Below are 10,655 nucleotides of genomic sequence, written 5' to 3'. Positions count from 1 at the left end.
ATACTGAATAAACACTGAAAGCATTTTCTCTAAGATAAGGAAGAAGAAAATGATGCCACTTTCACCATTTTCACTTAACAATGTTGAAAATCTTAGCCAGAGAAATTAGGCAAGTGAAAGAAATAAAATATTATATGTATATATGAAAGAAAGTCAAATTATACTTGTTTGCAGATACAGAAAAACCTAAAGATTCCACCTCAAATCTGTTAGAACTGATAAACAATTCCGTTAAATTTGCAGGATATCAAATCAACATAAAAAGTATTTTAATGCCAATAACAAATTTGCTGAAAAAGAAATCAAGAAAGCAATTCTATCCTCAACAGTTACCAAAAAAAAAAAAAAAAAACTAATAAATTTACCAAGGAAGTAAAAAATCTCTACTAGGAAAATTTTAAAACTCTGATGACAAAAATTGAAGAAGACGCACACAAAAATGGAAAGGTATTCTATGTTCATGGATTGGAAAAAATAATATTGTTAAAATGTCTGTGCTACCTAAAGGAATCTGCAGATTCATGGCAATCCTCATCAAACTACCAAAGACATTTTTCACAGAAATATATATTTAAAAAATCATAATATTAATATGGAACCATAAAGACTCTAAATTCAACTGAATTAATCTAACCAAGAAAAGCAAAGCTGGAGATATCACATCACCTGTCTTCCAAATATATTGGAAAGCACTAGAAACCCAAATAGCATAGAACTGGTATAAAGACAGACACATAATCCAATGGAATAGAATAGAAAAACCAGAAATTAATCTATGTACTTATAGCCAACTAATTTTCAACAAAGTTACCGAGAGCACACACTGAGGAAAGGAGAGTCTTTTCAACAAACAGTGCTGGAGAAAAACAGATAAACATTTTATGCAGAGGAAGGGAACTAGAACCCTACTTCTGATCATATTCAAAAATCAACTAAAAGTGGTTTAAATACATAAACATAAGACCTGGAACTGTGAACATAAACATATACCTGGAACTAGTTATTAGAAAACATAGGGGAAACCTTTCAAAACTTTGGGATAGACAAAGATTTCTTTGGATATGACTCCCAAAGCAAAAACAGACAAATAGGATTATGTAAAATTAAGAAGCTTCTTCACAGCAAAGGAATAATTGCCGAGTGGAAAAAAAAAGCCTTTAAAATGAAAGAAAATACTTGTGAATATTCAATTAACAAGGTATTAGTATCCAGAATGTATTAGAAATGCAACAGCAAAATTCAAATAAACTGTTTTAAAAGGGACAGATTATCTGAGTAGACATTTCTCAAAAGAAGGGATACAATTGGCCAACAAAAATCATTAATCATTAGGAAAATATATACCAAAACCACAAAGAGATATGATCTCACACCAGTTAGAATGGCCATTATAAAAAAAAAAAATAGCAAATGCTAGTGAGAATGAGGAACAATAATAAAGAATGTAAATGAATACAACCATTATGACCAACAATGTGGAGATTCTTTAAAAAGCTAAAAATAGAGCTATCCCACTACAGGGCATGCAGCCAAAGAGAATGTTATCATTATAACAAGGAGATATTTTTGCTCTCATGTTCATTGTTGCACAATTTACAAGAGCCAAGAGATATGGAATCAACCAATGTGTCCACTGATGAATAAAAGGATAAAGAAAATGTGGTATATGTACACAGTGGAATATTATTTAGCCTTAAGAGTGAAATTCTACCCTTTGTGGCAATATGGATGAAATTAAAGGACATTATGTCACATGAAATAAGTCTGACACAGAAAGACAAATACCACATGATCTCATTCACTGTGGCAGCTAAGGGCTGATCTTCTAGAATAAGAGAGTAGAAGAGTGATCCCTAGAGCCAGGTAAGTATAGGAGGGAGGGGGATAAAGAGTGATGAAGAGTGGTTAGATAACCAATATCAAGATTCAGCTAGATTAGTTCTAGTGTTCTGTAGTACTTTAGGGGGTACAATCTATGATAATTCATGTGCTTAAAAAAAAAAACAAGAAGAGCATGAAGTGTCTCAACACATAGAAATGATAAAATATTTAAGGAGACAAAAATGCTAGTTTCCTGATTTGATCATTACACTTTATATACATGATTCAAATCATCATACTTCACACCATAAATATACACAAACATTAAGTGTGAATTAAAGCATTTTTAAAAGAAACTGCTTATTCATTTATTTACGTGTGCAATTTTCCAATAACTCAAAAATCTGAAGGAGTGTGTATGTATGAGAGTATATGTGAGAATAATGTGTGTGATTTTTTTACGTGAGTGTGTGAGGTACGTACACCAGTGTGTGATGTATACGACAGTGTGAGCATGAGTTTGTGTGTGTATGCAAGTGTGTGCAAGAGGGAGCAGATCAGAGTGGGCACAAAATGTGAACAATTGTTATATCCAATTTTTTTATATTATATTATATTATAATTTTATTTCAATATTTGTTTATTATTTATTTTTTGGTATTAGGAATTGAACCCAGGAGCACTTATCCATTAAGTCAGATCCTAAGGGGGTCACATCCTAAGGTGTCTGCCTAAATTGCTGAGGCTGGCCTTGAACTTGTGATCCTCCTGCCTCAGCCTCCCTGGTCACTGGAAGTACAGGCATGTGCCACCAGGCCCAGCCTTCTTTCAATATTTTTATGTTTTGCAAAAGTTTCCAAATGAAAAGGGCACTTTCAAAAAAAAAAAAAAAAAGTAAGGGAGAAAATAGGGTGAAAAATGATCCCCTGACCCAAATCTCAAGGCTTGGGATTCCTGCGGAACTGTTTCGAGGACCAAGATGAAACCGAGTGCTCCAGAAGAATGCGCACATAATGGGCCCGAGACGCCGGATGAGTTATATTCTTCACATGCATGGCTTCTGAACACTCACCATCCTAAATCTTATTTTTATATGGCACACATTTAGAAAATTTAGGAGTGTCCTGGAAAGTTGTAACAGCTGGTCTGTGAGTGCTGGGCCCCGGGGCAGGGGGTGGATGAATGTCTCAGGAATTCTGGGGCCTCTGAGAGAAGTATGTTACAGAGAAAGGCCCCAAACTGCCTGGGAGCCCACAGTGTGAGAAACAAGCCACTGGACGGGCCCTGACAGATGTTATGAAAGGGTGGTGTTAAGTGCCTTTTTCAGGATATTAAACCAGCATCCTAACTGGCAAAAAAATGAATTGTCACTGACATTATGTCGGCCTGTTGGAGCCCCTCTCTGCTACTTTCCCTGATCTGGGAACCATTATACACAGGCGATCGATATGCTCCTGGGCTGTATTCTAAATAATGATTTCTAATAAAACCTATTTTAGACCATTCGGTCCAGGGGATAGAGACAAGTCACAAAATATAATGTACTAAAAGCCGCCCTCTCTCCCTTCCTCTCTCTCTCTCTCTCTTTTTTTAAAAGAACTGAATAATGGAAGCAAGATCTGGCGATAAGGCTTAAAAAGGCCTTTGGTGCTGGCCAATCTGCTTAGCTAATGGCTGTAAACTGACACCCCTAATGAAATAAAAATGTCTCAGTTCAAGTGCAGAGCGGCACAATTGTTAACAACGCTGAACTCCGGCTCTGATCCTGGCGATGGGACCAAGTAACAGTCTGACAATTTCCCATGACTTCCTTCCTCCCTGGCCCCTGCCCATCAAAAAGCAAATCAAGGAATCATGCCCTAAATTAAAGCATGAAGTTTTTAACCAAGGAGTCAGTGGGTTTTTTGTGTTTTTTTTTTTTGTTTTGTTTTGTTTTGTTTTGTTTTTTTACCATTTTTATCTGTTTTCTCTGCTTGTGAAAGTGGATTATTTGCACCTCAAATCCTGAGGCTGGTGGTGAGTCTTGGACATGAAGGGTTCTGTCCTGCTGTGCACTTTTAAAAAAGGCAAATGCTGTGCATCCTGAGGCTGTCTGGGCCCTTTACTCTGCCCTTGGCTGCTTCCTCTGAGCTGGTGGTGCAGACAGCAGGCGGAGGAGAAGCCCTGTCCAAATGTGCTAAGACTGGATGGCTGTGGTTAAACTGGTTTCCCCTGCTCTCCCTCACAGCTTGCAGTTGTCTGATTTCAATCAGTGGCAGTTCCCTCCACATGTCCAGCCATCAATCTTCCGCCGCCCCTGGATGAGTGTAGCACAACACGGGGCCATGTTCCAGTTAAAAAATAGCCTTTGTTGCAGCTTTTCTTCTTCAGCCACTGATAAGTATGCCTTTGATATTTTTATTAAAAAAGAAAGAAAACACATTGGGAAATATGTTTCATTTCTACAGCCTAGACCAAAGGTTGAAGAGGATTGAAGTCTGCTGAGTGGGGAAACAGAGGGGAGAGCTGAGCGACCTTCGAAATTCCAGGGTTTTTCCAGGTAGAAAAGACCCTCCCCCGCAACACACAAATCTGTGATTTCTAGAAAGGTGCTCCTGATACAGTGAGGTGCCTCTTAATTTTTCATAAGCATCAAACCAATGTCACAATTCTCCTTCAACAGGGCACACACTCAGTGGCAATCATGAGTCTGAAAATAAACTGTGCCCCCTCTTTGAGCTTGTTGTCAGGGATGGATGGAAGAGCACTTCCGATGGACTCCGTGTATCTCCTGCATCATTGCACACTCAGAGGCAGGATGACTGAGGGTGGCAGTGGGAGAGTGTTGCGGGCAGGGACGTGTCCCTCCCACACAGGGCTCTCCTGGCGCTGCTCCTGGACATGCCTGCCCACTTAGTCACCTCTAGGAGATGACACGGTAAACATTCTGTAGCCATGTTCGGCTGTCTGTTTTAAAATAGGCTGTTCCCATCTACTTACGATCAAGGGTCCACCTACCTTCCTGGCACAGTGACCCGAGAACTTCTGGAGGTACAGGGTTGCAGACATGGATCCCTTAATATCTCTACCCCCACCTCCCCGGCCTTTAGTGGCTCTCTAAGCTAAGGAGAATCGGGTGTTGGTGAGGTTTATCCCACTTTGATTTTTAAATGAGGTCAGTCTCCAGTGCTGGGATGGACTTTTCAGTTATTACGCAGTTTTGTACCTGGCCACCTAAGGGTGGAACTTGAAGTAAAACAGGGTTTCCTGCATCCCACCCTCATGCCTAATATTCTTTTTCTTTTTAATTTTTTAAAATGTTTGTTCTGATTAGTTATACATGAAAGTAGAATGCATTTTGACATAGTGTAACAAATGGAGTACGACTTCTCATTCCTCTGGCTGTAGGTGGTACAGTCACACCAGTCATGTAGTCACACATGTATATGGGGTAATAATGTTCATCTCATTCTACCTTTCTTCCCATTCCTATACCCCCCTCACTCCCCTATGCCCAATTCAAATTTTTTTTAGGGGTTGCAAAATCATCTTCCATCCTTATGGTTTTATAGGGCTGTCTAATAGGGGTTCGAGTGCCTAAAACCTATGCATTAAGAAAGTGGGAAGGGCTGGGGATGTGGCTCAAGCGGTAGCGTGCTGACCTGGCATGCTTGCGGCCCAGGTTCGATCCTCAGCACCACATACAAACAAAGATGTTGTGTCCGCCAATAACTAAAAAAATAAATAGATATTAAAAAATTCTCTCTCTCTCCCTCTCTCTTTAAAAAAAAAAAGAAAGTGGGAAGCAGCAGTTTCAAAATGGCACAGGATAATAATTTGAGCTGAAAATTCTGTAGGTGGGGGTCATTAATATTTTGGAAAAATCTTAGAATTAGACATAACAGAAAAGAACTAGAAATTTGAAGCTGACAGAATTTATTCTAGGCATCTGGTACTGTGTACAGTTAGAACAAGACTTCGGACATGGCTAGCCTTCTGCCACAGGCAGGACCATAGACAATATGTACACCAGGTGGTATCCCCATATTAATTTATTTCATTTTGTTTTATTTGTTTGTTTATTTATTTATGCAGCACTGAGGATTGAACCCAGGACCTCACAGACAGTAGGCTAGTGCTCTGTCACTAAGATATATACCCAGCCCTTGGTATCCCCATTCTAAAGACAAAGAACTGATTTATGTTTAAAACAGGGGAGGAGGACAAGTGACTCAAAACAGGTCCAAAAAGACATGCAGGAAACAACTTTTTCAGTAAGTACAATATTAAACTATTTGAATGGCTTGCCCATCTGTTTAATCCTTCTATCATGGATCAACCAAATCCAGTAGCTTCCCACACTTGTTAACTTGCCAAACTCCATAAAATTTTACTAGTTCTGAAATGTTGAAATTCTGAACAGATGGATGAATAAAATTACTCATCGTGTTGATATTGATGGTTATAATGCTTTCCGTTTAGGACGTAAAGACTGGAACAGACGCTGCCCTGTGTTAGGTGGAGATATAACAGAAAGAAGATAAAAGGCTTCATGGAGTTTATATAATACAGGAGGAAACATACAATAAACACTTAGGAGGAAAAATAAAATGAATAATCTTAGATATGTACAGATAAATTGATAAATGCTACTGCTACTAATAATAGAAGCAGTGAGGGATGGTGTTCTGAAAAGATTTGTTTGAAGAGAGAACAGAATGGTGAGAAGGAAGAAGCATCTGGGAAAAGAATGTTCTCTGCAGACAAACCAGCCTTGCATATGCAACCATCCCAGCCTTCCCAGGGTTGAGGGGGATCCCAGGACAGAAGACTTTTGATGTTAAAACCAAGAAAATCCTGGGCAAACTGGGAATAGTTGACCACACTAGCTGTGATTGCACATGCTAAATGGAAACCAGGATAGGGGACAAGTTGGAGAGGTCAAGGGCTCAAGTTATTTCATTCTGAGTTTGATGAAAGGCTATTGTCAGTCGTCTGTGGGTCTCAAAAAGAAAAGATCCCTTATTGCATAGTGGAATAGACACTGAAATAACTTAGTATTGAGTATTGAGTGGATGTGGGATTAGACTAGAGATATTTTCATGTGTGCATGAGGTTCTGTGGAATTTTGGAAAAGCAAAAATATGATAGACACAGTTGGAATGATCAGGAATTTTAATTTACTCAAGTTGTTTCAGCAAAAGAATGGGCTGGACAGGCAAGGAGATGACTTTGACTTTAATATTGTAGAATTCTATTTCTCAGTGGCTTAAGAGATGGAATATTTGTTTTCTTGGATACTGTAATTCATTTGTGGGAAAAGCCAGAGATGGGGTTCAGTCCATGGTAGAGACTATCTGTGAGAGTTTGATAATGAAAGGGGTTGAGCTATAAAATTTATCAGGTGGAGGAAACATCAGGCATTTACCCTGGCATTGAGTTACTTGGGGTACATCGGAATCTGTGCTCATTGTACAGCTCTTTCTGGTTCACTTGGGGAGAATTATATCAGAGCATAAATCCAGATGGAAAGCAGAATGTAAGGTGACAATAGGAGACACAGTATAATGTTACTTTGGGGGGGGGATATTCATATCCTGTGCTCACTCCTGTTAGAAGCTTCTGGAGGGAACATTAAACAAGCATCCATAAGAGGCCTTGGGGAATAGAACTGATGGTTTCATTGGTCCCTTGTGGCTACAGGGTGGCCAGAGACTAGGAAAACAAGACCACAATGATGCTGGTAGGATGTCACTAAAACATTTTGCTAAATTTGTCTCTCAAGGCAGATTGCCCATCTGTAGTCTAAGTTGAGCTGTTCAACCCTGCCCTCATCATCTTTTAAATAGATGTAAGAACTTCTTCCTTATGGTCACCCAAATTCCATACTTCCCTCCCAGAATATATTCTCAGAAAAATCAGAATGATCTTTTGAAAACAAGTAGGTTCACATCACACCTTGCTTTAAAAATCTGCCAGTAGCTTTCCACTGTGATAAGAATGGAGCCCGAGCTCCTCTGCTTGGCTATAAAGGCACTCCTCTCCTGGTTCCTGTGCTCCTAAGGGACCTACCTCCTAGTACCGTCCTTTCCCTCTGTCACTCCACTCATACTGGACTTACTGTTCCTCATTAAATGTCCCCTGCTTGTTATGTGTGGAGGCCTTTATTTGCTGTAGTCCCACTCCAGGAACACGGTCCCCTTCCTACTTGCCTGGTCACTCCTTCATGTAGTTTAAGTATCTACTGAAGTGTCATTTCCTTAAAGAAACCCTTTCTGCCTAGTCACTCTGTGTCACCTCAGCCTGCTTCACTGTCTTCCTAGCACTCAGTGGCCATCTGTTTCATTTAGTCTACAGTGATGGTGAAAAATACAGGGCTGCTGTAACCAGCTGTGGCCACCTCCGTCTCTTTTCTTATCCAGAGAATGTTTATTCAAATACATGGTAGTTGAACCCAGGGCTGTCTGCTCCTCATGCCTAGGAAATTGTCTCTTGTTCCTCTCTCCCATTTGCTCTGGTGTTGATGGCTATACTTTGGAATTTATCTCTTCTTACACAGCAATGGTAAGATTGGAGTCTCGGCTTGCCCTTTAGGTTTGAAATTCAAAGAGCTCACATATGGCCTGCTTTGGCTTTAAGTGGCCTGGACCTACCTGTAATAAAGTGAAACAACTTCTGGGCATTATCCTTCTTAGCTCACGAAAGTTCTGCCTTAGATAATTATTAGGCTAGCTAAGAATAAAAAGCATTAACTCTTACGTTTGCAAGTCATTATCTTGTACCCAAATCCCTCCCAGGACCTCCCAAGGAGCCACTTTTGGTCTGGCAGATGACTTAGACATTCCAAGATTCCCTGCCCAACACAATATTAATGTCATCTCTTCCAGTATTGAGGTTTGCCAGAAGTGACTGGAATACTATTAAGGCCATCAGAAGTTGTTTTTTTTTTTTTTTTTTTTTCCCTAGAGCAAAGGAAAAACTCAAGTTATGTTAAAACACCTTGAAGGCACTGCATATTATTTCTATCTTGTCTGTATGTTGTCCTTTTGGTGTTTAAAAGACCAAGAGCCTACTGATAATTAAAATGCAAATAATATCTTTATCATAGAAGACTGCAAAATTTTTTTTTTTAATTTTGTTTTTATTTTGGAAATTTAAACTAGAAGATATTTAGCATTCACTCAATTTCTGTTTAAACTTCCTTCCCTAAATTATATTAATGTAGTTTTATAGGTGGTAATTAAATTTAATAAGGAAAATTTTTCATATTGCTTTGTTTTTCAGTGTTCATGTGTATTTACCATGGAAGCTAATTTTGTACTACATTTGAACCAAACTGTGGAAGTTCAAGGAAGTTGAACTTAATCTATGTGGTCAAAATTGCATGACCTGGCTCCTGAAAATCTTCTGTTTAATTTGATGACCTTTGAATTATTTGTATTTGAAATTAATCAGTAAGAATATAAAATATAATGTCTTTACTCTTTTGAATCTTCTCTGTTTGCTTTTACTCGTCTAAGCCTCCCTCTATGTTAATGATTTTATTATTTTTTCAGCTTCAGGATAACACCTGTTCCCCGTAGGGGCCACCAGGAAATGTTAGAGTCTGTAAACAAGTCAAAATAACACCTGGCATTTTGCCAGGGGAATGTTAGAGTTCCTAAACAAGTCTGGATGGTGCCTGGCAAAATGCCAGAGGGAGTGGTTTGAGAAGTAACAAAAGCAAGCCATTAAGTGTGGAGATTCCTGATTGGTTGACTGCTGTATCTAGTTTATGCTAATTAGATAAGCTGTGTGGAATGTATAAATACTGCTCCTGTCCTGCAATAAACGGCTCCTACTCCTAATGTATCAACGTACACAAGTTGTTCGTCACCCCCCGTTATTTTGCTGCAGCCGGACTGCGGCAACACCTTGCTCCCTGATTGCTTGTCTAGTTTCAGAGATAACTTCCCTTTACCTCTCTCAAATATGTTTTCATACTGTCCTTCTCAAAACCTTTTAGTATATAAAAGAATCAAGCACCATATTGCAGAAAATAGAGTGCAGGGGTCAAAAGCCTGGACCTCAAACCATACAACCTGGGTTTAAATTTCCAATCTACTATTTACTAGCTGTGAGAAGTGGAGCTATTGATTTTATTTCTCAGTTTCTTCCTCTAAAATGGAAACATCAGTGCTCATCTTATAGACACAGGTACTTACTTTAAATAAATGCATTAGTACATGAAAAGTGTTAATAACAGTGTGTGGCCATTAGTCAGCACCCAATACATGTTTGCTTTTATCATAATCTCCATTCCAAATCTTAAGTGATGCATATCATTATCCAAAATTGTTAGATTTGACAAATCTGGGCAATGCTAGCGCTCTCATGTATGGTCTGTGTTCCTCTACACAAGTGTGTTGGTTTAAATTGGAGTAGAATGCATTTTGTGAACAGCTGGGAAAGAGAAAGCTCATCTCATAGGAGTATCAACAGTGTTTCTAGAGAAAGGGAAGGGTGCATATCTACATTTGTCCTGAGTATGAAAAAGGAAGCATGGGTATGGAATTAATTTGGGAAATGGACTCCTCTGAGTGTTGGCTTAGGAGGCCACTCTGTTCTCCAGATTTCTCCTATAATACAGCTCAGCCTATCAGTTCAAACCCATTAGACTGGAGATCTTAGGACAATCATTCATATTGGATGAACTCTTGGGAGAACTTAACTTTCCAATATTGATTTATCATGCCATGTCTCAGTCTTCTGTTTTAGGTTAAGTGTAATATAAATATATAATAATTAATATTTGTTCTTGAAAAATAGAATTTCTTTTTTTAATAGAAATAATTATCTGTCTCTATGATCAGTTT

The sequence above is a fragment of the Marmota monax genome, unplaced genomic scaffold (genome assembly GCF_021218885.2).
Source record: "Marmota monax isolate L192 unplaced genomic scaffold, Marmota_monax_Labrador192_F-V1.1 WCK01_AAM20220418_F8-fsc00030, whole genome shotgun sequence".
Lineage (NCBI taxonomy): Eukaryota > Metazoa > Chordata > Mammalia > Rodentia > Sciuridae > Marmota > Marmota monax.
The sequence above is the reverse complement of the archived record's forward strand: the minus strand, read 5'-3'. Positions refer to the sequence as shown.